Source organism: Ranitomeya variabilis, chromosome 8, assembly GCF_051348905.1.
Source record: "Ranitomeya variabilis isolate aRanVar5 chromosome 8, aRanVar5.hap1, whole genome shotgun sequence".
Taxonomy (NCBI): Eukaryota; Metazoa; Chordata; class Amphibia; order Anura; family Dendrobatidae; genus Ranitomeya; species Ranitomeya variabilis.
The window spans coordinates 85,213,347-85,237,947 of record NC_135239.1 but is presented as its reverse complement, the minus strand read 5'-3'; the positions used below and the strand labels follow the sequence as shown (position 1 = coordinate 85,237,947).

The 24,601-nt window shown below is 39.8% G+C and overlaps 1 long non-coding RNA gene across 1 annotated transcript in view; it reads left to right on the top strand.

Annotated features, from left to right (window-relative positions):
• Positions 1 to 905: 905 nt before the first annotated feature.
• LOC143788618 (uncharacterized) overlaps positions 906 to 24,601 on the top strand; it is a 106,262-nt gene continuing 82,566 nt past the window's right edge. The window contains exon 1 of the long non-coding RNA XR_013218684.1: positions 906 to 1,011. This is a non-coding gene — a long non-coding RNA (uncharacterized LOC143788618). The remainder of the gene's footprint in view (positions 1,012 to 24,601) is intronic.

Here is a 24,601-nt window from a genome sequence, read left to right as displayed (position 1 = left end):
AGGGTAGTCCCGTGTAGACCATGGAAAGCCACCATGCTTACATTATAGAATTCAGCATTCATTTGTTGTCAAACTCATCTCCGCTACATCTTTGTACACCAATCTTTGGCAGAAATGTAACCATATAACATATTACCTTGACATTCAGTTGCACTGAATACCAGATTCATTGTAATAGAGCACTTTGTTTTGACAAAAGAAAAAAATAGGGCACTACCAAGTAAACATATGGGTCAAAACTATTTGTCACACGTCTCAACAAATCACTTCTAAAAGTATTTCATTACCCTGGTGTCAATGAACTGTAGGTCCACTTAGGTAACAGTGTTGCACTTGCAGAATTGCTACAACAAATCTGCAAGAAATGCCATTACTCCTATTGTTTCCTGTGCTGTAAATCAGCCGGCAGACAACTGCTGTGACACGTTTATAGAGAAGGGAAGCAGGTTTATGGCACTTGTAGCCTACTATGTAGTTATGCTGCTTAAAACATTGCTGACTCTTCTGTGCTTGGCAGGTGGGTGAGGGGATCAAAGCTGAAAATGGATCATCGGCCCTTTTTCCTTTAAATTAGAAAGACCATTAGTGATGCAAAGTCAAATTAGAAGCATTCTTTATCTCCTCTTCCTTGTAGAGAGCCAGACATTAAACTGTTGTGATTTTGTAAGCCAAGTGGAACTTCTACAATGAGAAAATTCCTCCAGTCATTCTTCAACACAGAGAAAAAAAAAATCTTTAATAGGAGGATCCCCTGAGGCTCAGAGTTTTTAACTTGGCCAATGGTGCTGGCTTTAGGTCTGTAAGTGCAGCCAATGTTCAGGCCTGGCCTGTGTCATGTGCTAGCATCCTCCCCTCCTCTCCTGCTGCTGCCTTTTCAGAAGACAGAAAAAAAAATCTCCAGTTCATGTAAGGTCTGCAGTTCTCAGAGATGCACAATCTCAGTCTCCAGCAGACCATGGTCTTTTCTTAAATGCTGGAATGCCTGTCAATCCTATATGGACAGAATACATTGTAAGTACCATCCTGTAAATATCTTGTAGGTAGCTTATACTTGTCATTATTTATTGGAAAGAGCTCTCTTATTATGCATGGATAATACAAAATCAGAGCGGGGCTCATTACAGAAGACTAACCCAGCCAGTGTATGAACATCAATGGAACATTGTTTCATTAACTCATTTCCTAGCAGGTTGGCCTATAGTACAGAAATGAGCTATTTCACCACCGAGTACATCAGGGTTCATCATTATTATATTTCTGTATTCCTACTATACATAATTAATCCTAAATTTGATATAATGTCGTGGCAGATCGAGAGTTAAAAGACTGAATTGATATGTTTTATAAATATATATCAATAAAGAAATAATAGATTTTACTTTTGCTTTTACATGAACTTTACTATATGCTACATGTGCTGTTTTAGCTTTTATAAGATCACATTGAATCCTTGTGAGCAAACTGTGTAAGGGGTGTAGAACGGTATTGTACATTGTGATACAAGTTGCATGTGTGCGTGATGCAGCAACAATGAGTCTGGGTGGCTTTTTTTTGTTTTGTTTTTTTGCTTATTCACTTTATGGCTATGACTTCAGAATCAATTATTTACATTTAAAACACAAATAGCATGAAAATAAGACACAAGCAAAAAGTCTTTAAAAGTAATTCCAAGACTTAATTGATTTAACTAACATATAGTCTATAAGTTGTCTCCTGTATCAGCACAATTTCAGGATAAGGTTACAATCGATGGCCAATTGGCAGCTGAAAAGTAGATTGATTCCGGTTCTGGCTGTTTGTGATATAAGCAGTTTACTAATACTGTAACTTGTTCTTTAGGAAAGTATTACTTTGTGTAGGATTTTGCTGTTGATTATTTCCGTCTCGAATCGGTGCAAAAATATTTCTTGCGTCAACTTAGCTTGTTTGTTGTGGCAAAGGTATCAATGGGATAGTGAGTTGGTAATACTCGCTGTGTATTGTTGTTTTATACCTTACAAGGGCTTCAAGGAGATCAATTGAGAACATGATGTAATATAGGGAGTGGTTGCATTGAGCAATGATGGAAATTGTAAGACCTGTGGAAATAATGTGGCAGAAATCAGAAAAATTAGGACATTTATGCTTATCATTTTACATGTGAATTACACATATGTACACAATGATCTGTGTGCGTATTAGACAATTATAGCATCACGTGGACGAAATCACATTTTAAATTGAGGTCCTCATATTAATGAACGTGCTTGAAAAAAGAGAATGATGACTTAAATCCCTATATTACAGCTCCCTCCTCTTTTCTTTGTCTGTTTAGTGTTACCGTCTGCCTTCCCCCACCCCCTTCCATCACCCACTATGTTGGAGACACCTGAATGCCGACAGAGTGATCCGTAGAGGTTCAGACTGTCTGGAATGTAGCCATGCACCCAGACTTAATGTGTAACCATAAAGCAGACAGTGCTACAATGCCTGCCTGTGAATCCTCACATGTTACCTACATTACCAAGCTGGATTTCGCACTGCAATCATGTTGGCCGCTATCTTCTATTCATTGAAAATATATATTTATAATTTTTGTTTCGGTGGGTAGATGATCGGAGATGTATAGAGACAAGCAAGAATAAAAAATGGAGCAGCACTTCCAAGGCGAAGTGAAAGAAAGAAAGATAGAAAGTGAATCCTTATTCGTGTGTCCTCATAGGGATCAACTTTCTTTTTTTATCCTTGCAAAGCCTTCGAAGTGCTACCTCTTTTTTTTTTTCTTATTCACTGGATAGTGTCCTTAGCAAGAGGCTCTTGGGGACTTTACACGAATACTTGGATAGCTGCTTTCTTCATTTTTTTTATGATAGATAGATAGATAGATGGATAGATGGATAGATGGATAGATAGGTAAATAGGTAGATAGGTTTTAAAGTCACACTTTTCCAAGCAAAGATGAGTTTAAAGCTCCCAAGCCAAAACCCAAAACCTCTTACATGCAAAACTACAAAAGATGGAGGCAACACTCCAAAGTCAGATACTGAAAAAAATATATATATTTTAAGAAGCCCATGGGATGTTTTGGCTCAACAAGGCAGAGGTCTGTCTTTGACTGCCATTTTTTAGCCAAAATGTAGCATGGGCTGATTAATATTAAATTTTTGACCATTTTACTTTGAAGTGCTGCCAACATCTTTTGGAGTTTTTTGCAACATAGATAGATGGATGGATTGGCAGATATAGATATCAAAATGCAAAAATTAAGCAGCCTTGGCTCCAGCAGTAGGTGCAATCACCCAGCTATCCATCAATGTATCTTATTGCCTATATTCCAAAAAGAGAGCTGCCCTCTTTTTTGCTAAACTACATATATATATTGCTAGATGGATGGGTGGGTGGATAGATAGATGGATAGATAGATTTTATTTTATGTATATGTGCCGCTAAATTACCTTGACCCTAATGATTATATGAATATTGCTCCTCCAGAATCTCCTTTTGAGGTGTCTAGAATTCTTAGTTTACTGTTAGGATTTCTGTCATTAATCTCCAAACTAAACTACTGTAGTCCAGCCTGGTCTTTTGTGTCTGTGTAAAGTTAGACATCATTGGTGAAGGATCCACTTGTTTGCTTTGTCTTCACCAGCAGCATGAATAGCTCCCCTGCCTTTCTTCTTTATTGGCCTGGAGTCTGGACAACTTGGATCTTTGTTTTAGACAGACACATTTGATTGGAACATCTTTTCCTTCTTGTTGTACTAAGTACAAGTCATGTATGTATTTTTCTCTAGCACTAAGGGCTCCTTTGTTGCAAGTAAGTTGTGTGTTCTTGTATCTGTGTGTGTTCATGTATCTGTGTGCGTTCATGTATATCTGTGCATGTTCCTGTATATGTGTGTGCGTTCATGTATATCTGTGCATGTTCCTGTATATGTGTGTGTGTTCGTGTATCTGTGTGTGTTCCTGTATATGTGTGTGTGTTCGTGTATCTGTGTGTGTTCCTGTATATGTGTGTGTGTTCGTGTATCTGTGTGTGTTCCTGTATATGTGTGTGTGTTCCTGTATATGTGTGTGTGTTCGTGTATCTGTGTGTGTTCGTGTATCTGTGTGTGTTCGTGTATCTGTGTGTGTTCCTGTATATGTGTGTGTGTTCGAGTATCTGTGTGTGTTCCTGTATATGTGTGTGTGTTCCTGTATATGTGTGTGTGTTCGTGTATCTGTGTGTGTTCGTGTATCTGTGTGTGTTCCTGTATATGTGTGTGTGTTCGTGTATCTGTGTGTGTTTGTATATCTGTGTGTGTTTGTGTATATATGTGTGTGTTTGTGTATATATGTGTGTGTTTGTGTATATCTGTGTGTGTTTGTGTATCTGTGTGTGTTTGTGTATCTGTGTGTGTTTGTGTATCTGTGTGTGTCCATGTATATGTGTGTGTGTCCATGTATCTGTGTGTGTGTCCGTGTATCTGTGTGTGTGTCCGTGTATCTGTGTGTGTGTCCATGTATCTGTGTGTGTGTTCGTGTATCTGTGTGTGTCAGTGTATATGTGTGTGTGTTCGTGTATCTGAGTGTGTTCGTGTATCTGTGTGTGTTTGTGTATATGTGTGTGTGTGTGTTCGTGTATCTGAGTGTGTGTTCGTGTATCTGTGTGTGTGTTCGTGTATCTGTGTGTGTGTTCGTGTATCTGTGTGTGTTCGTGTATTATTATTATTATTATTGTTATAGCGCCATCAATTCCATGGCACTTTACATGTGAGGAGGGGTATACATAATAAAAACAAGTACAATAATCTTAAACAATACAGGTCATAACTGGTACAGGAGGAGAGAGGACCCTGCCCGCGAAGGCTCACAATCTACAAGATTGTGTATCTGTGTGTGTGTTTGTGTATATCTGTGTGTGTTTGTGTATCTGTGTGTGTCCATGTATCTGTGTGTGTGTCTATGTATCTGTGTGTGTGTCCATGTATCTGTGTGTGTGTGTCCGTGTATCTGTGTGTGTGTTCGTGTATATGTGTGTGTGTCAGTGTATATGTGTGTGTGTCCGTGTATCTGTGTGTGTTCGTGTATCTGTGTGTGTTCGTGTATCAGTGTGTGTTTGTGTATATGTGTGTGTGTTCGTGTGTGTGTTCGTGTATCTGTGTGTGTGTTCGTGTATCTGTGTGTGTGTTCGTGTATCTGTGTGTGTGTTCGTGTATCTGTGTGTGTGTTCGTGTATCTGTGTGTGTGTTCGTGTATCTGTGTGTTCGTGTATCTGTGTGTGTGTTCGTGTATCTGTGTGTGTCAGTGTATATGTGTGTGTGTTTGTGTATCTGTGTGTGTTCGTGTATCTGTGTGTGTTCGTGTATCTGTGTGTGTGTTCGTGTATCTGTGTGTGTGTTTGTGTATCTGTGTGTGTGTTCGTGTATCTGTGTGTGTGTTCGTGTATCTGTGTGTGTCAGTGTATATGTGTGTGTGTTTGTGTATCTGTGTGTGTTCGTGTATCTGTGTGTGTTCGTGTATCTGTGTGTGTTTGTGTATCTGTGTGTGTGTTCGTGTATCTGTGTGTGTGTTCGTGTATCTGTGTGTGTGTTCGTGTATCTGTGTGTATGTTCGTGTATCTGTGTGTGTGTGTTCGTGTATCTGTGTGTATGTTCGTGTATCTGTGTGTATGTTCGTGTATCTGTGTGTGTGTTCGTGTATCTGTGTGTGTGTGTTCGTGTATCTGTGTGTGTGTTCGTGTATCTGTGTGTGTGTTCGTGTATCTGTGTGTGTGTTCGTGTATCTGTGTGTTCGTGTATCTGTGTGTGTGTTCGTGTATCTGTGTGTGTCAGTGTATATGTGTGTGTTTGTGTATCTGTGTGTGTTCGTGTATCTGTGTGTGTTTGTGTATATGTGTGTGTGTTCGTGTATCTGTGTGTGTGTTCGTGTATCTGTGTGTGTGTGTTCGTGTATCTGTGTGTGTGTTTGTGTATCTGTGTGTGTGTTCGTGTATCTGTGTGTGTCAGTGTATATGTGTGTGTGTTTGTGTATCTGTGTGTGTTCGTGTATCTGTGTGTGTTTGTGTATCTGTGTGTGTGTTCGTGTATCTGTGTGTGTGTTCGTGTATCTGTGTGTGTTCGTGTATCTGTGTGTATGTTCGTGTATCTGTGTGTGTGTGTTCGTGTATCTGTGTGTATGTTCGTGTATCTGTGTGTATGTTCGTGTATCTGTGTGTGTGTTCGTGTATCTGTGTGTGTGTGTTCGTGTATCTGTGTGTGTGTTCGTGTATCTGTGTGTGTGTTCGTGTATCTGTGTGTGTGTTCGTGTATCTGTGTGTTCGTGTATCTGTGTGTGTGTTCGTGTATCTGTGTGTGTCAGTGTATATGTGTGTGTGTTTGTGTATCTGTGTGTGTTCGTGTATCTGTGTGTGTTTGTGTATCTGTGTGTGTGTTCGTGTATCTGTGTGTGTGTTTGTGTATCTGTGTGTGTGTTCGTGTATCTGTGTGTGTGTTCGTGTATCTGTGTGTATGTTCGTGTATCTGTGTGTATGTTCGTGTATCTGTGTGTGTGTGTTCGTGTATCTGTGTGTATGTTCGTGTATCTGTGTGTGTGTTCGTGTATCTGTGTGTGTTCGTGTATCTGTGTGTTTGTGTATCTGTGTGTTTGTGTGTGCGTGATCATGTGCGTTTAAATGCATGTATGTATTTTCATATATATGATTGTGTATGTTAGTGTGTATCTTTGTGTGTCTGTGTCGGTCAGTATGCAGGTAAATGCCTTTGTGTGTATATATGCAAATTGCCTCTTCTGAGAAAAAGAGGACTTAACTCTATAGCGCCACCTATTGGAAGTAGTGATCCTACAAGTCACAATCAACCCTTTAACGAGTCATGCAATATGACTTAGGATTAAAGGCAAATCAGTATCTCAATTTGCAGACACGGTGTTTCGGGCTGTTGGCCCTCGTCAGTGCGAAGCATGAGAACTGATTTGGCTAGCTGAGAGGCTCTGGAGTGGGGTCTAAGGGGTAACGTTTCTCCTTATGGAGAGTGACATACCGTCTCTGGCTTGTCAAGGTAAGGAGGCTTATTCGCCGTGCAATGCTCCTCTGGGAATTTAAATATGCAAATTGCCTCTTCTGAGAAAAAGAGGACTTAACTCTATAGCGCCACCTATAGCGCCACCATACCTTTGTGTGTATATGTATGTTTGTGTCTATAAATGTATATGTCTGATTTTGTCTCTACATCTATTTGTTTACACATGTCCACTTGCATGCATGTGTGTATCTGTATATGTATGTGTTTATTTGTGTGTATGTTAGTGTGTGTTTAATGCATGTATATGTAGGTATGTTCATACACATAGGTGTGTGTAGGCCCTTGTGTGTCAGTGCATGTTTATATCTGGTAGGGTATAATAATAATAATAAGAGGGGACTTGTACAGACAATAGACATTACAGCATAACAGAAATCACAGTTCAAAACAGATACCAGGAGGAATGAGGGCCCTGCTCGCAAGCTTACAAACTATGAATGTCCATGTGTGTGTCTGTATATGTCTAAATCAATATGTTTGTATTTATGAATGTATGTTTTTGTTTATGTCCATGTATATCAATGGATTGGAATGTTTTTGTATGTGTTTATATGTTTATCTGTGTGCATATGTGTACGTATAAACATGTGTGACTGTGTATATGTGTACTTGTATCCAATGGCATACTATATACCTAAAAATGTTTCATATCAACTACTTTTTAAAACTTTACTGCATTTTTATTGTGCTGTATATATATGAACAGAATTCTCTTTGTCTAAAGCACTTGGTATGTACAAGGTAAGTTGATAAGACAAAAACTAATGGAAAATCCTTGATCCAGATACAGAGTTTGATTTTACACACCCTCCATACCTGGTCTGATCATTGTCAGCACTATGTCTGTGCTTTGTTACATGCGCATGTACTGTACCGTACTCTGGATTAGGGGACTGGGTGTATTTTGCACCATTCCGATATAATAGTGCTAATATCAGCATCTAGGAACGCTTTTCCAGATAAATAAGGTGCTACCAGATGCCGGCTTGAAGCACTTTATGGTGTCAATTTAAATATGAAGTCCTTTCATCCCCAGTCTTTTGTAAGTTCTTCCTTTATCAAATGATTACATCCAGCCAGTTTTGCTGCTTGAAGATTGAAGCAAGAGGCAAAACAGAGCCAGATGACTTTTCTTACTGCTATGATCTCATTACTCTATGCCTGCTAGGTAGAATTTAGCAAGAGAGGGAAAGATGGAGAGGACATTGGAAGAGAACACAACAACGATACGGGACATCAGAAAGAAACCTATTGTGTCCTTGTTTGATTGCGTAGGCTGATGTATGCTATTGAATATTCATAACGAAGATTTAACCCACAAAATACAATTATAACTTTACATTTTTTCCAGGCAATGTCACACCCTACATCTATCTAAATACAACCTGTTTCGCAATGGCAAATATTTTGTTTAATTTTAATATGTGTTAAAAGCTATGGCCCATGGCCATTTTATTCGTTTCTGTAAACAGCTGCTGCTTCTTGGATAAATGGATTTTCTTGCTGCTTATGAAAACGAAGTACCAAGTGCCTGAACGGTTTATGAGTTCATTACTTGGATGATTTTGATCCTGAAATGAAGTTGAGGTTGAAGACATAGACTTAGTAGACAGTGCTTGCTTTGGCAATTGCTCTTTTTGAATAATAAAAAAAAATCAGATATAATATTATTTCCATCATCTCAAACATAAGACGTGCCCAGATTATAATATTTTCTGATGTATTATTGTTATGGAGTCTGGAAAATAAGGAATGGAACATGGGTAAAGGTGATTAAAATATAAGTATTGAAAACGGTTCTTTACCAATAAGGATCGGCCAAACAAGTGTTCATAGGACCGCATGCTCCACGTAAACATGCCACCAATTTGTCAGCTAATTTATGTGAGCTTAACAAAATTATAGATTGACAGAACATCTAATATAAATAAGGGTGGGATTGTATGAATCACCCTCCAATCACTGGTCTCCACTGAGTGTCAATTAATGTCCCATAACCTTAATCTACTCGTTACAGGCTGTTTATCTGCCCTTGTGAAAGGACTCATAGGGTAATAAAACTCATGATTAATGGTATCAATACTTATCACTAACAATGATGATTACTTGTAATCTCTTGAAATATCCCAACTGGTTTGTGGGTCAGGAAAAACTCCCTCCCCACATAATACCTACAGGGGGTCAGTGGTAGAGATGAGCGGATCAATTCCCTGGGCTCCAGTACATCGTCCAGGTCATTGGTACCTGGCCACAAGACGAGAAACCTGCAACTTTCTTACCTTCTGGTGTTCCCAGTGCGGCATCTAATTACCAGGACTGATATGACATCATCTTAGTGGCGTGACGCACAGATGACATTGTGTCAGCCCTGACAAATCAAATGCCGCATCGGAGACGCTGGAAGGTAAGAGATTTGTGGGCCTCCGGTCTAGTCGCAAGGAACCACTGAACTGAATTCTGGACTGGAGGCCCAGGAATCAATTAGCTAAACTCTAGTCAGTGGGTTTAGTTTTGCCTTCCTCTGGATCAAAGGACTAGGTATGAGGTGAATGTGATGGGCAAAATTCTTTTTTCAAGCAAGGTAATTTTAGTCCGGAACTATGACTAAATGTCAATGAAAGAAACAGATATCTTACCTGTGTAATATTGGACAAATAAGGCTAAACTCACTAAAAAGATAATAAGCCTCAAAGAAACCTATAACTGCTATCCAAAATATGCTACTGGGAGGTATGGAGAACACCTAAACAGAGGGTTGATGCTTCCTAACTATTCAATTCATATTGTCACCGTGTCACAGTAGTTGGGTTTCTTTGTTACACTATTCATTGCTGAGATCAGTGAGGAGAAATTTTGTAGTTCTAAGGCACAAATCAAGATGACCATATTTATTACATGCTAGATGGAGGCCCGATGCTATCGCATCAGGAGGGTGGAAATGTCATGATGGGAGCAGGCTTTGCAGCTTTAAGAATCCCCCCCCATGTGGTGCCTTTGCTGCTTTCCTTTCATTGTCATTGACATACTTTTTAGAAGGAACCATGTTGGCGTTGATATTTGCTTTTTAAAGGGGTTTTCCCATGAACAAAAGTTAATTTTGAAAATTGTCTGTGTCTGACAGTGTACGGAGCATAGCACATCTCCTGAGCAGGGGAGGAAGCAAAAGACAATACTGACATTACAGCAGGAGATCGCAGAGGATACACATCTCCTGGGCAGGGGAGGAAGCAAAAGACAATACTGACATTACAGCAGGAGATCGCAGAGGATACATTTTGTGAGGTAAAATATTGTTTAAAAACAGTCAGTGAAATATTTTACCTGACAAAATGAATCCTCTGTGATTCCCTGCTGTAATGTCAGTATTGCCTTTTGTTTTCTCCAATGCCAAGGAGATGTGCTATGCTTCGTACACAGTCAGACACAGACAATTTTTAAAATTAACTTTCATTCATGGGAAAACCCCTTTAATGTGACCGGCTTCCTCTGCCTGTACACACATCGTGAATCTGCCGCCGGGATCAGCTGAATGATTCACTGCAAGTGCGCAGAATTCACGCAGGAACAGTAAATCAGACCACCGCCATCTTTGTGCAGACAGATAGCGGTGATCACATTAAAACTGCGCATGTGCTCCTCCTGTACAAAGATGGCGGTTGTCAGTGAATGTTTGTGTGTGTGTGTGGTGTGTATGGAATATACAGTGTGTGTGTGTGTACTGCGTACGGCGTATACAGTGTGAGTGTGTATACAGTGTGTGTGTGCATGTGTGTGTGTGTGTGTGTGTGTGGTGCGATGGAGTTCCGCTGTTGTTACTGCGCAAGAGGCTACTACCACCTGCAGTTTCCATATTGAGACACCCATCACTTGGGTGTCCCAATATGGCAGTTGGTGAACTTCCACAGCTTGGAATTCTGGGATCCAGACACATCTGGATGGAACAGGATGTGAAGACATTACAAGGTAAATATTTATATTTTATATGTACTTTTTCAAAAGTCTGATATCACAATTCTATGGCAGACGAGTAAAACTGCATTCTACATTTGTAGACATCCAAGACAAAAGGTATTGCATTGCAATGCAGCCATTGTGTCCACAAGCATGCAACCTAGTCATGTAGACATGTCTTAATGATGTTGTTTAGAAAACCCATTTTCAAATGTTAATAAAAAAATTCATAAGGTAAAAAGTGTAGCCTCTTTGTTGTCTAGGAACCGTTTCTTTTGGAAAGACTGGACTTGGGCTACAAAGAGCATCACTCATCTGGAGGTCACTGCACACATGTATTATATGAGCAGTTCAATAAGTACTTTGTAATACTCAATTTCCTCTAGGATGGCGCTGCAGGAAAATCAAAAACTTATTGTCAAATTTACTAATAGATTAAACAGATTGAGATCCCAGAATGCTGTGACCCATCTATAATGTAATGACATTTCTAACTAAACTTCTACAACCCCTCCAAGCATGTCATGGCTGAAGTTAGAGCAGCAAAGCAGACAAATGGCGAAGTTCAGAATTTCCATTATTGTTCCCTGGAAATAACTCATTGTAGTGTAACCTTCAAGTTCAGTACAGAAAAGTTAAGGATTAGACTGAATTTTTTTAACACAACTAATTGAAGAATATACTTATATTACTGGTAAAATCAGGTAAAATCTTTCAATTTCAGAGTAATAATCTTTTGTATTCAATGGCTAAAAATGGGTGTGAGAATCAAATTTGAACACAGCAGATCTATCATAGTAACTCACATAAGGTTTTGAAAGACAACCCACTACTCCGGGATGTGTGTGTTGATGCACCGCTCCAGTGGGTTTTTTATTTCATGGCTGTCATGGTGCCACTAATCTAAGTTTCCTGCCCCAGCTGCCATCTTGCTCTGATATTGGAGCCAGTTCGGTCATTGTCCCGAAGATTTTAACCTGTTTGATCGCTTTAGTGTTTGCTGGGCTATCCAGAAGTCACAAATCAATGTAAATCTATGAGTGAGGGACTCTTAAGCATTTGTGACTAGTGATGAGCGAATATACTCGTTACTCGAGATTTCTCGAGCATGCTCGGGTCCTCCGAGTATTTTTTAGTGCTCGGAGTTTTAATTTTTGTTGCCGCAGCTGAATGATTTACATCTGATAGCCAGTATAAGTACATGTGGGGGTTGCCTGGTTGCTAGGGAATCCCCACATGTACTTATGCTGGCTAACAGATGTAAATCATTCAGCTGCGGTGATGAAAACTAAATCTCCGAGCACTAAAAAATACTCGGAGGACCCCCGAGCATGCTCGAGAAATCTCGAGTAACGAGTATATTCGCTCATCACTATTTGTGACCACTACCTTTGACTTCCAGTGTATAGATTTTTCTACACCATTGCATGGAATAGTGTATTGGAAAAGAGAATAATCCTGTTAACTCTATAAAATGAGTTACTTTATTTGAATTCCATTAAAAAAAATAATCATAGCAAAGCAGTAGTAAATGTTGACGCGTGTAGACTAACAAAAGACTATTCTTAAACGTCTGACAATTTTTTAACGGAATTCAAATAAAGCAACTAATTTTATGAAGTTACCAGTCTTATTCTCTTTTCTCATGGACTATTTGCCTGGCTTGCTGGATCTTTGTGTTTTTATATGCAATAGTGGAGACATCCATTTGGTGAGTAGAAGTCTTTTAATTCCATGCGTGGAATAGTGCAGTTCACTATTTATTTTACTCACTTACATAGCGCCATTAATTCCATAGTGCTTTACAGACATTGTCACAATCTAGATTACCTAACACTATGTCTTTGGAGTGTGGGATGAAACTGGAGAACCTGGAGGAAACTTACCCAAACACAGAGAGAACATACAAACTCCTTGCTGATGTCCTTGGTTGGGTTTGAACCCAAGACCCCAGTGCTGTAAGGCCCATCCCTCTTTTCTTTAGATTACACTTTCTTGGTCTCTGTCTGACACATTCGTTGTATTAATCTGGAGATTTCAAAGTTATTTGCTAAACTTTTTTAGTTTAATTTTATTATAAAACGTCTACATGGGTGTGGAGTCTGGTGAAGATCTTTTTTTTGTTGGAGGTTTTTTCTTAACTCAACATCTGCAATGATTTTTACGCAAACAAGCATTAGAAACTGGAAGAGTCTGCCTCGAAAGACTCATGGACATAGAAAAATACTGACATCTGAACTCTCGTAGGACTTATGGAGAAATAGCCACATAGTGTTTGAAGGTGGGATTAGTGGCTACGTTTTTGACAGATCAGCTTTAAAATTCTATTTTACAGATTTATAAAGACCTTCCTTGATGGCTTATTATAACAATAAAGATATGTGTCCAATAGAGAGTACAGACTCAGTATACCTGGCTCCTATCTAGCACAAAAACATTAAGGGTATGTGCACACGTTGAGTATTTCCATTTGCTTTTTCTGCATCACAAGCATAAAAAAGGCTGCGTACAATACATCCATTTTTTGTGTTTTTTTCACTTGTTTCCCCCCCATTATTTGAAAGAGTTAAAAACATTGAAAGGGTAGTTGCACATGACAGTTTTCTCTCCATCCAAAAAAATTGTTTTTTTCTGATCAGAGTTTGATCAGAGTGGGATCAGTATTTCTCAGAGGTGGAGTGAAAAAAGTTTTTCCATCTTCTCCACTTTGTCAGTCCATGAAAATTGGACCACTCGTTTCAATGAAAGAATCAGACATATGCACAGTCCCATAGAATTACATTTGAAAACCATGGATAGCACTCGTCTGATATAATTGGTCATGTCATGGGCACAATCTCTAGAAATGCTGAAAGAATTGAAGTGCTGCAAATTTGAAAAAATGCATTGATTGTTAAAATCTGCAAAGGAAAATGTTTTTTGCACTTGAAAACGTGAAAAAAATGAATGTGTGAACAAGCCTTGAGAATTAAGGAGGATAAATCTTTTTAAGGCTATTGAGTTGCTATGTTTTTGCTTCTATTGCCCAGGTGTTAGATTATCAGAAGGGGCATTTGGAGAATAGAGTACTTTTTTATACTAATTAGTGGACATAATTAGAATTAGTAGACATTATTAGTGATGAATAATTGACACTGTTCCTAGAAAATAAGGCATCGTTATGTTTTTTGGTAATGAAATGTGTTAGCACATGTAAAGGGAAATTGAGAAAATTTGTGGCACGAAAAATAGTTGTGCACTATCTCTAGATGCAATGAAGCTAGAAAGTTCACATCTTGAATGGGAGGAGTGGAATGAATATGTTTAGGCTTCGTAGACGTGAGGGAACTGGAAGAATAATAGGGAGCTTGTTCATTTGCTGTATTCCGCGCATAAAATGAATCTGCTAAAGTTTATTTGCAGTGGGCCATAAAAGATTAAAATGAGCTCTTTCTGCTGGCTCAGCAGTCCTGCTCCTCGCTGTCTGTGCAAGGGAGACTTGCTCTTTTATTCCCTGCAGCTTGTTTTTTTTCACTTTGTGCTTCAGTGGTGCAAGGAAAACAAAGATTTCAGAACCTTCATAATTGACGAAGGCGGACTTTTCATTTAAGATCATGGCGACTGTTTTAGGTAACGGAGTATTTCTTTGCACATATTGTGAACTTTTGCAGAGTGTTATAAGTAGGTGACACATCCCATATCAAATGCAAAAATGTGTCTTCTGTTGTTATAACAGATGGCTGCTGTAAAGTGCCGTCTGTTTAAAAAAAAAAAAAGCGAATGAAATGGTGCATGTTTTTGAAATGCCATGTATTGTAGGCACAAGTTGGGTTTATCATCCATTCTCAATATTCCACTGAAGGCAGTAAAAATGGCGCTATAGGGCCACTAGATTATAGGGAAACACACCTGTCTTGGCTTAAAGCCCCCCACCATAAGACTTGGATGGGTGAATACAGTGGCGTAGGAAGGGGGGTGCGGGCCACCCCGGGCGGCACAATGCGGGGGTGGGTCACCGGGCCACGGCCGGCGCTGCAGGCTGCAGCTGTTTAACGCTATTGACGTGCGGGCCTGCGCCCGCACGTCAATAGTTAACAGCCGCCAGCCAATCTGAGGCTGGCAGCTGACGTCAGTCCCAGTGTGCATGTCGCCGGCGTCTGATGTCATTGTCAGTCACCGGCGAGTGCACGCTTCAGCTGCGTGGAGAGAGCAGGAGCGCGGTCAGGTAAGCAGACCTTGTTTTTTTTCGTATTGTTATACTTTTATATTATATATATCTATATGTATGACACCTATTGAGGTGTACCTGTCTTTTTGTACATATGTATTTGTGCTGCCCATATAATGCCCTCATGGATATACATGTGTCTGATAGTAATTAGCACTATATAATCTATGTGTGATTATGTGTTGGATAATTTGGTACCCCATTAAATTTATGTGAATGAATTTTTTGCTAGTAAATGCCACCTTTATGCGCCCGATGCTGATTATTTTGCCATAAGTGTTTCTTCTTTTTTCTTGGGTCGTTATTTATATATGTAATGTGTCACTCTGTGGACTTGCCCGGTTTTGCGTGCTATGTGGTGTGCCATTCTTGCAACTTGACCTTATTCGGTCTTGTATTTGCGCAAGTATACCCCTTAGAGATCGTGACTTGGCTCCTTATGCGCATGTTTATTTAACTCTCCAAGATGGCCACTTCATCGCATATGCGTGCCCGGGTATGGTCTCCAGTAAAATGGCCGAGCGGTATAATCTGCGCATGTCTATCTTCATTTCACTCTATGACCCCTGTGCGATGCCCCCAGACGTCATTTTTTTTTGTGAGGGTGCATTGAGCCGGGGGGGGGGGGGGCGCCAAACTCGGGAACAGCCCCGGGCGGCAAAAGCTCTATCTACGCCCCTGGGTGAATATTGATCATTCCTAATGTATACTAGTTATCATTTATATCATTACTTTATCACTTTGCCATGAAACACCTACATTTAATGAACATCTGTCTTATTGAAAATTCTTTACAAAAGATTGAAGTAGCCACTGTTTCCTTAACAACAGTACATAGTGCCAAGTCTCTGACTGACCCTAAGGAGCAACCCCAAAAATTGCAAAATTGCAAATGCTCATGAAATAAATCTCCATGGGATTTTATGATCCCTTCTGAAATCACTTCTGTAATTATTGTATTAACTCTAAGGAATCGTACAATAGTCACACCATAGAAAATGTGTATTTTAGCTAAAAGCTGTTAAAACATAACCAATCTAGATTCCAGAATCCCATTTTCCTCATAAGCCCACAAGCTAAAATTCAGGGTTGCCCTATTGACAACTTGAATAGAAAATAAGTTATGTTAATCATGGTACCTATTCTGATTACTTATTTCGGACTTGTGTTCCACAGAAACATGGCACTGTCCGCATGTCATGGTAAATTTAGGGTTCTTGGGCGACTTACTTTTTACAGTGAATCAGTAGCTGTGTTTATATGTTTGTTTATTTCCCAGTGTGCTGTTATTGTAGTTCTATTGAGTCCACTCGTGGCCATCCCATATGAAGTACCTGTGAACAGTATGTAAAATATAATTTCTTTACTTTGTGAATCATGTTCATGAACATATGGTGCAACATTTTAGTAGTTACCAAAGGTATTGCTTGATGACAGTTCCATTGTCTATAAAGGGAATCTGTCAATAGGATTAACACTTGTAACTTGCCATCTGTATGGGCATGCAGGTCGTATGAAGCTGAACAAATTGATGCCTTGTTATCTGTGACCCAATGTCTTATTCTAAAGAAATACACTTTTCTCTTATATGCAAATGACCTCTTCCAGGCTATGGGAGGACACTGATCTGTTTGAGCTATAGAAGACCGGGCACACTCTCTTGAATGCAGTGACAAGCGGTGGACACCGCGTCCCAAGGCATATACGCCCCATCACACCCTTTTTGATCCTCCATGTGAGGTAACCGTTGTGCCACCATTATACCCGTTCCATTGCCTACCATTACATTTGTGCCTACTGCACATATCAAGGCTAATGATGATGAAGGTCTTCACAGACCGAAATGTTTGTGATGTGACTACTGTATGTATTGCACATTAAAATTCTTCAATGCATTCAAGAGAGTGTGCCCGGCCTTCTATGTCACATTCTATGGTTTCGGAACCTACCGGAGGCACTTCCATCTTTGACTGTGCTAGCAATTTTCCTGTTGTATAACTGATTTGTATGAGTCTCTGCCTCCAGAGATTATCGTAAACAAAAGGGGCATTACCAGTGTGAGACAAGTAACTAACACAGAACAGGAGAACTGAACTTTGTTTCCTTACAAACACATGTTTTGCTTCTTTCTGAGCTCTGCTGAATTGTAAAAATATTGCACCACTGTCTGCCTGTGAGCTGGACGCTGAAGCAGAGAGGAACCTGCAGATGTGTCAGGTATAATCACACACAGCTCTGCAGTGAGACCAGGAGAGCAGACTGTCTGTCATTACAAGTCTCACACTGGTAACTCCCCTTTTATTTACAATAATCCCTGGAGGCAGATTCTCATAGAGATCAGTGTCCGGCCCATAGTTCTGAACAGTTTATATGCATACAAGAATAATGTTGATTTCTCTGGAATAAGACATTAGTTTGCAGATATCAAGGTGTCATTTTATTTAGCTTCCTATAACCTACATGCCCATATAGACAGCTTAGGAGGATTTATTTGTATTTATCATGCTATTACATGAATTATCAGCACTGTCTCTATTGGGGCTCACAATCTAGATTCCCTATCAGTTTATTTTTGGAGTGTGGGAGGAAACTGTCATACCCAGAGTGTAACAATGCAAACACAGAGATCCTTGGAGGGATTTGAACCCAGGACTCAGCGCGTCAAGATTGCGGTGCTAACCACTGAGCCACCATGATGCCCAGTTGATCCTACTGACAGATTCATTTTCAAAAAAAGGGAGAACTGTTTTGAGCAAAGATTGTCTTCTGTTTGTTTGTTTTTTATCTTGCCCAATTTCCCCAGGCCATGATATAAAAAAAGAGCGACTATTAAGCAATTCTCTACTATTCTTTCTTCAGGCGTTGAATATTTTTTTTTTAGCAATGATTGCATGAGTCCTATCCTTACAAAGTGACTATAGTGGAACTTTCTTACTATTGCATCTCTTATAAATGGACAGACTCATCTGTGAAGGATGTATTTAGGGGAATTTGATTGTTTGCTGTGGTTCCAAAGCAGAAAACAATGTAAAAGTTTTTCACGTTACAAAGATGATGAACTTGTGTTTATGCACTTAGCAGAATGATTTTAGATCACATTATTTTTCTACAATGCAAAACCCATAAGAGCCGGCACCTCTAGAATTAGAACTTCCCCAGCAGGATTTATAATGATCATTTATGATCATATTAAAGGGAACCTGTCACCGCAAAAATCGATGATGAAGTAAGCCCACCATCATCAGGGGCTTATCTACAGCATTCTGGAATGCTGTAGATAAGCCCCTGATGTTACCTGAAAGAGGAGAAAAAGAGGTTATATTATACTCACCCAGGGGCGGTCCCGCTGCGGTCTGGTCCGATGGGCGTCTCAGGTCCGCTCCCGCGCCTCCTATCTTCATTCCATGACGTTCTCTTCTGGTCTTCACGCCACGGCTCCGGCGCAGGCGTACTTTGTCTGACCTGTTGAGGGCAGAGCAAAGTACTGCAGTGCACAGGTGCCGGGCCTCTCTGACCTTTCTGGCGCCTGCGCACTGCAGTACTTTGCTCTGCCCTCAACAGGTCAGACAAAGTACACCTGCGCTGGAGCCACTGCAAGAAGACAAGAAGAAGACATCATCAAATGAAGATAGGAGGCACTGTACCGGACCTGAGATGCCCATCGGAGCGGTACCGCCCCTGGGTGAGTATAATCTAATGTCTTTTTCTCCTCTTTCAGGTAACATCAGGGGCTTATCTACAGCATTACAGAATGCTGTAGATAAGACCCTGATGACGGTGAGCTTACCTCACCATCGATTTTGGGGGTGACAGGTTCCCTTTAAGAAAAAATATCTTCTATTCAGACATCTCACTAATCTGTATACCCTTTTGATTTTACAGAAGTATATGGTTTTTTGGGGGGGTTTTTTGTATGATTTTTTTTCTGTCGCGCTCAGTTTTCCTTTTATGAAATGACGAATCCCCAATGACAGCTTATGTCTTATTCACATGAGAGAGCTTGGTTCAATGACATCTTTCTTCGTGAACTTATTTTAGATTCAAATGCATTAAATCAACACCACATTTTCAATTCTAATTGGTCTTGTGTGGAGGGTTGAAGTAGGAAAATAAGAGTTCTTTGTAGGCTGTCTGCCCTGAGTCAATTTTCCTTTGTCTTTTTTGTGTAGTTGACATGATTTAATACAAATTAATAAAATAAAGCAAGTCAAATGCAATAAATGATATAGAGGGGAAAATAACTCAATACAAAAGAAGAGATATTAGTAATAGATACAACTTTTGACAAGATTGAATGGAAGCTAAGTGGACTAAGTATCTTTTGGTTAAGAGGCAGCTGTAAATAAGATAACCTTTTTCCTACTATATGAACAAGTTCTCTTTATGAACATCTTATAATGCTGATATTGTATTCCTGTGGTGCATGTGATAAGATGACGTGGTATTTCATTTGTGTTTGCCAGGGACTTGTGAGACAATCTGTAGTTTTTAACCTCTAGAAGCATTTTATTTTTTAAGAACCGTTTTTGTAAACTCTTTGAGCTCATTTATCAATGTATAATCCTGTGCTCAGGTTAATATTGGGTTGTAACCACTATACTGCATTGTAACCTGTTCTGGGTGTACCTACCCTAGAAACTATATAATAAACGTCAAAAGGTTGGAAACAAAGACAGAAATGGTGGCAATCTGGTGTTAAAATTTAACACAGTCTCAGATTTCTTTTAGGTTTCAGACATCTCCAACTTTGAATTTAGAAAAATATTAACTATGGTTATGGCAAAAAATGACAAAGAAAAGAAAACTGAGCAGCTGAAATAGTAAAAGTTTAACTTTGCAAAACTTTTAGCTTTTTAAACAAAAAAAAAATCAGCATTTCTGTTTCTCATACAACAAGTATTACTTAAAGCAACCTTTGCAGTTCCTGCTATCGTTTTAAAGGGACTCTGTCACCCCAAAAATCGTATCTGAGCTAAGCCCACCGGCATCAGGGGCTTATCTACAGCATTCTGTAATGCTGTAGATAAGCCCCCGATGTAACCTGAAAGATGAGAAATAAAGGTTAGATTATACTCACCCAGGGGCTGTCCCGCTGCGATCCAATGGGTGTCGCGATCCGGGTCCAGCGCCTCCCATCTTAATTCGATTACATCCTCTTGTCTTCTTGCAGCAGCTCCTGCGCAGGCATACTTTATCTGCCCTATTGAGGGCAGAGCAAAGTACTGCAGTGCGCAGGCGCTGGGAAATGTCAGAGAGCCCCGGCACCTGCGCACTGCAGTACTTTGCTCTGCCCTCAACAGGGCAGACAAAGTGCACCTGCTCTGGAGCCGCTGCAAGAAGACAAGAAGAGGACATCATCGAATGAAGATAGGAGGCGCTGGACCCGGATCGCGACACCCATCGGACCGGACCGCCCCTGGGTGAGTATAATCTAACCTTTATTTCTCATCTTTCAGGTTACATCGGGAGCTTATCTACAGCATTACAGAATGCATTACAGAATGCTGTAGATAAGCCTCTGATGCCGGTGGGCTTAGCTCAGATACGATTTTTGGGGTGACAGAGTCCCTTTAAAGGTGGAATTTATTCCTTATTCAAAGAAAAGGTAATAAATATGTAATAGCTGGGGCTCTCACCTCTGGGATCACCACTGATCACTGGAACTGGGTTCCAGAACTCTGTTCCTCAAAGTTGTGATCAGGACTGAATGCTTACATTTGCTTGACTTAGAATGCAGAGTACTGTGCTCGGTTATTTCCATCAGTCCTTTAGATAATGAATGGATTGGGAGCACATGTCTGCAATATAGCTGCACTTTTACATTTTAACAACAGTTAGAGAAAAGTAGAACTCGGAACCTCCATTCTAGTGACTAGTGAGGGTTCTAGGAAAGGGACCCTCAGCTGCATGATTGGAGCCAGTTATATCTGTCACTGAAACTCTGGCAAACAGAAAATATATAAGAGCCGGTCTGGGACCCTAAGAATAAACAAGACGAGACTAGTGCCAAAATTGTCCAACTTATCCAATCAAGAGATCTGTCAATCTCCTGGAGCAACGCTGGGAATATGTGGCCAGGGGCGGTGTCGCTATGGTTTCTGGCCAGAACATTTATTTTCTCTCAATTGGTGGAACATGATTTGGGAAGCATGAATCAGTTGACAGATTACCTTTAACACCTATTTTGAGGATAGATGATAAATGGTATTCGTGGGGAAAACCCTTTGATTTGGATCTTTAAAAATAAAAGTGGACTTTTTATAGATCACTATGGGTAAGAACTCAAGTTCTATTATTTGCTTTTTATAATCCTTGAGGCCCAATGTAAATGTATATTTGTGTCGCAATATTATGAATTTGGATATGTTGAAATAGGACTCGTATCAGACATAGGGTTTAGGGCTTGTTATTCAAAAGTTGGATTTCCAAAGAAAATAATAAACTTGCATAGAGCTCAATATCACATTGCCACCTTCTGAAATTATTATCACAGGGGACTAAAAAAGGCCAGTCTCACATGGCCAACAATCACAGTATGCAGCTTTTGAGTTCAGGCCAGTCCAATAGTCCATATATCATGGTCCGTATTTGGACTGTAAATGTTGGACAGGTGAAACAGCCAAACAGAGATTTCAGATGATTTATCTTTCCTGTGATATTGAGGAAAATAATATGTTGCCATTAAAGGAAACCTGTCACGTGAAAAAAAACGCTAATTAACCTGAGGGTATGGGGTTTATCTGCCGGCTAATGGCATTCTGAACCTGGCGAGCACTTAGAGCCCCTCTGCTGGAAGGAAATGAACTTCACTCCTGCTGGCAGCATTTGGGTTTCAGTTATGGGGCGGCATTCGCATGGTTTTGGCCGGCGGCTGTATCCACACCCCTGACAATGACTGACAGCTTGCCCTAATGCTGAGCAAGAAGTGCAGGCACCAGGCAGGTTCAGAACGCTATTGATCTGCAGATTAACCCCATATCTGCAGGTTAGTATTGTTTTTTTCATGTGACAGGTTCCCTTTAACAATGTTGGTAGACATTACAGAAATTTCTGTGATTACTGCAAAGATTTAAATTTGCTGAAAAATTTTCATTCAGATGTTTGGCACAAAATTTTCAGTAACAGAAATGTCTGCAGTAAATTTGCCATGTGTGGATTAATATAAAGGAACTATTTTGTCAGTCTTGTAAAACAATTTACTGCTTACATCCCTGTATATCATTTCCATGTTTACAAGGCTTCTTTGGTAGATGAGAAAGATAAAAGGGGGTTGATTGCATTTAGACTTGAATTTTCATCTTTCAGGTTTGACATTACCTTGCTTGCACTTCCAAAATATAATTTGCATCAAATTTCACTTATGCAGGGTGTTACTGAACAAGTTCTGCATGTAAGATTTATTAAAAAATGTATCCCAAAGAAAACTGTCTTTGCTCATAGCTACCACTTTTCACCGGAGGAAGTGCATTCCATAGCCATGGAGCTGTTCCCTTACAATTTTACAAACACATACGGTATATTCTATTTGCCATTCCATTATTAAAATAAAAAAAGGTAATATTAATTAATTAATTAATATATTGAAATATTGAATTATATGTCATTGTCTACATACTAGCTCACATTCTATTGGATACACTAAAGGCAACATTATATGAACTGTTGAAAATGATGCTGCTCCAACGTTATTAAATTACGTGGTAGTTGGCATTGTAGAAAGCAACTTTTCCACTGAGGTTATTTCAGGCAAACTTTTCCTTCTCATGTCCTGCTCTTTTCAGCTTCTTATCTTCTTCACACTGGGTTGCATATGCATTTCTTGTCTATGTTTAACTTCTTAATCAGCATGGATTTGCATGTGGCGGCCAGGCCTGGTGGTTTCATTTAGAACACATGTGATGAGAATTAGCATGCGGAGTAGGACACGTGGATTAAAAGGATCATGTCATATATGTAATGGGGTCCTAGATAAAAGTGCACAGACAAAAGTGCCAGGCCCATAGACGTTTCTATCATTTCCAGAGAAGATTTGGAGAAATTATCTGCAACATGCCTGGTAATTTTGTTTTAAAAAATGAGGGACATTTGTTATGGACCCCATTATTCTTGAACATCTTCTATTTTTGAACAGAGCAGATATACTCAACATAGAAAATATACTTTACATTTATAAACAAATTTTATCCAAGGTGTGAGGCTAGTCACTACTCACAGACAGGCCATAAGGCAGAAGAGTCTGACGTTCTGGGGTCAATATCGAGAGAGTATGTAGATAACCAAGGGAAAAAGATAAAGGTGCAAGTCAGGTCACAGTCCAGGGTCAATAACAAGAGATAATGAATCAAAAGCCGAAGGATAAGACAAAGGGATAGTCAGAATACAATCCAAAGGGTCAGGCAGCAGAAGATCAGAACTCAGAGCAACAGAATCAGGCTAACACTCACCAAGAAGCACAAACTAAGTCTGTCAGGGGTCAGGGGCAGACAGCTTAGTTAAGTAGCTATGCGATCACTAGAACACTGAACACCTGCAGAAAGTCCTGCACATCCCAGTCTCAGATTGGGCAGCAGAGCTGTCAATCAAGGTACCAATAGCTCAGCAAGCCCATCACAGTATTGGACAGCCAAACTGTCAATCAAGACACAGACAGCTCAGCAGGACAGTTTCCATAGAACAGCATAGCAATCATTCACTGAATGGAGGAATCATGACACAAGGGGTAACGTTTCACCTTGCCGGGAGTGACATGTTAAGGATGCCGAGATGAGGAGACTTAAAGCTGCAATGCTCCTATGGGAAATGTGCAAATTGTCTCTTCAGAGAGGAAGAGGACTAAAACTCTAGTGCTACCCATAGGAGGTAGCAATCCTAGAAGTCAATGTTGACCCTTTAAAGAATTTCAATTTGTAGAGACCGTGTTTTGGGGTCCTGCCCCTCATCAGGACAAAGTGTGAGATCTGATTGGGCTGTGTGAGAGTGGTCTGACCGGGATCCAAGGGGTAGCATTTCTTCATCAGACACCTCTCACACAGCCAAAACAGATTTATCACTTTGCAGTGAAAAGGGGCAGTACCCTGAAACACAGTGTCTGCAAATTGAGATTCTGGATTTGGCTTTTATCCTAAGTCATGTGACAAGGCTCGTTAAAGGGTCGACATTGACTTTTAGGATTGCTACTTCCAATAGGTGGCACTAGAGTTCTAGTCCTCTTCCTCACTGAAGAGATAATTTTTATACAAATTTTAAGAACATAAGATACAGAAAGCAACAAAGAACAAATCTAATCTACAAGTTGTTTATGCAAAAATTGACAAGCCGCAGATGTTATGTACATTTTTGTTGCTGTATGATTGTGAATTTGTTGCAGATTTTTCCCATTTACTCAAAATGTGAAACAATTGCT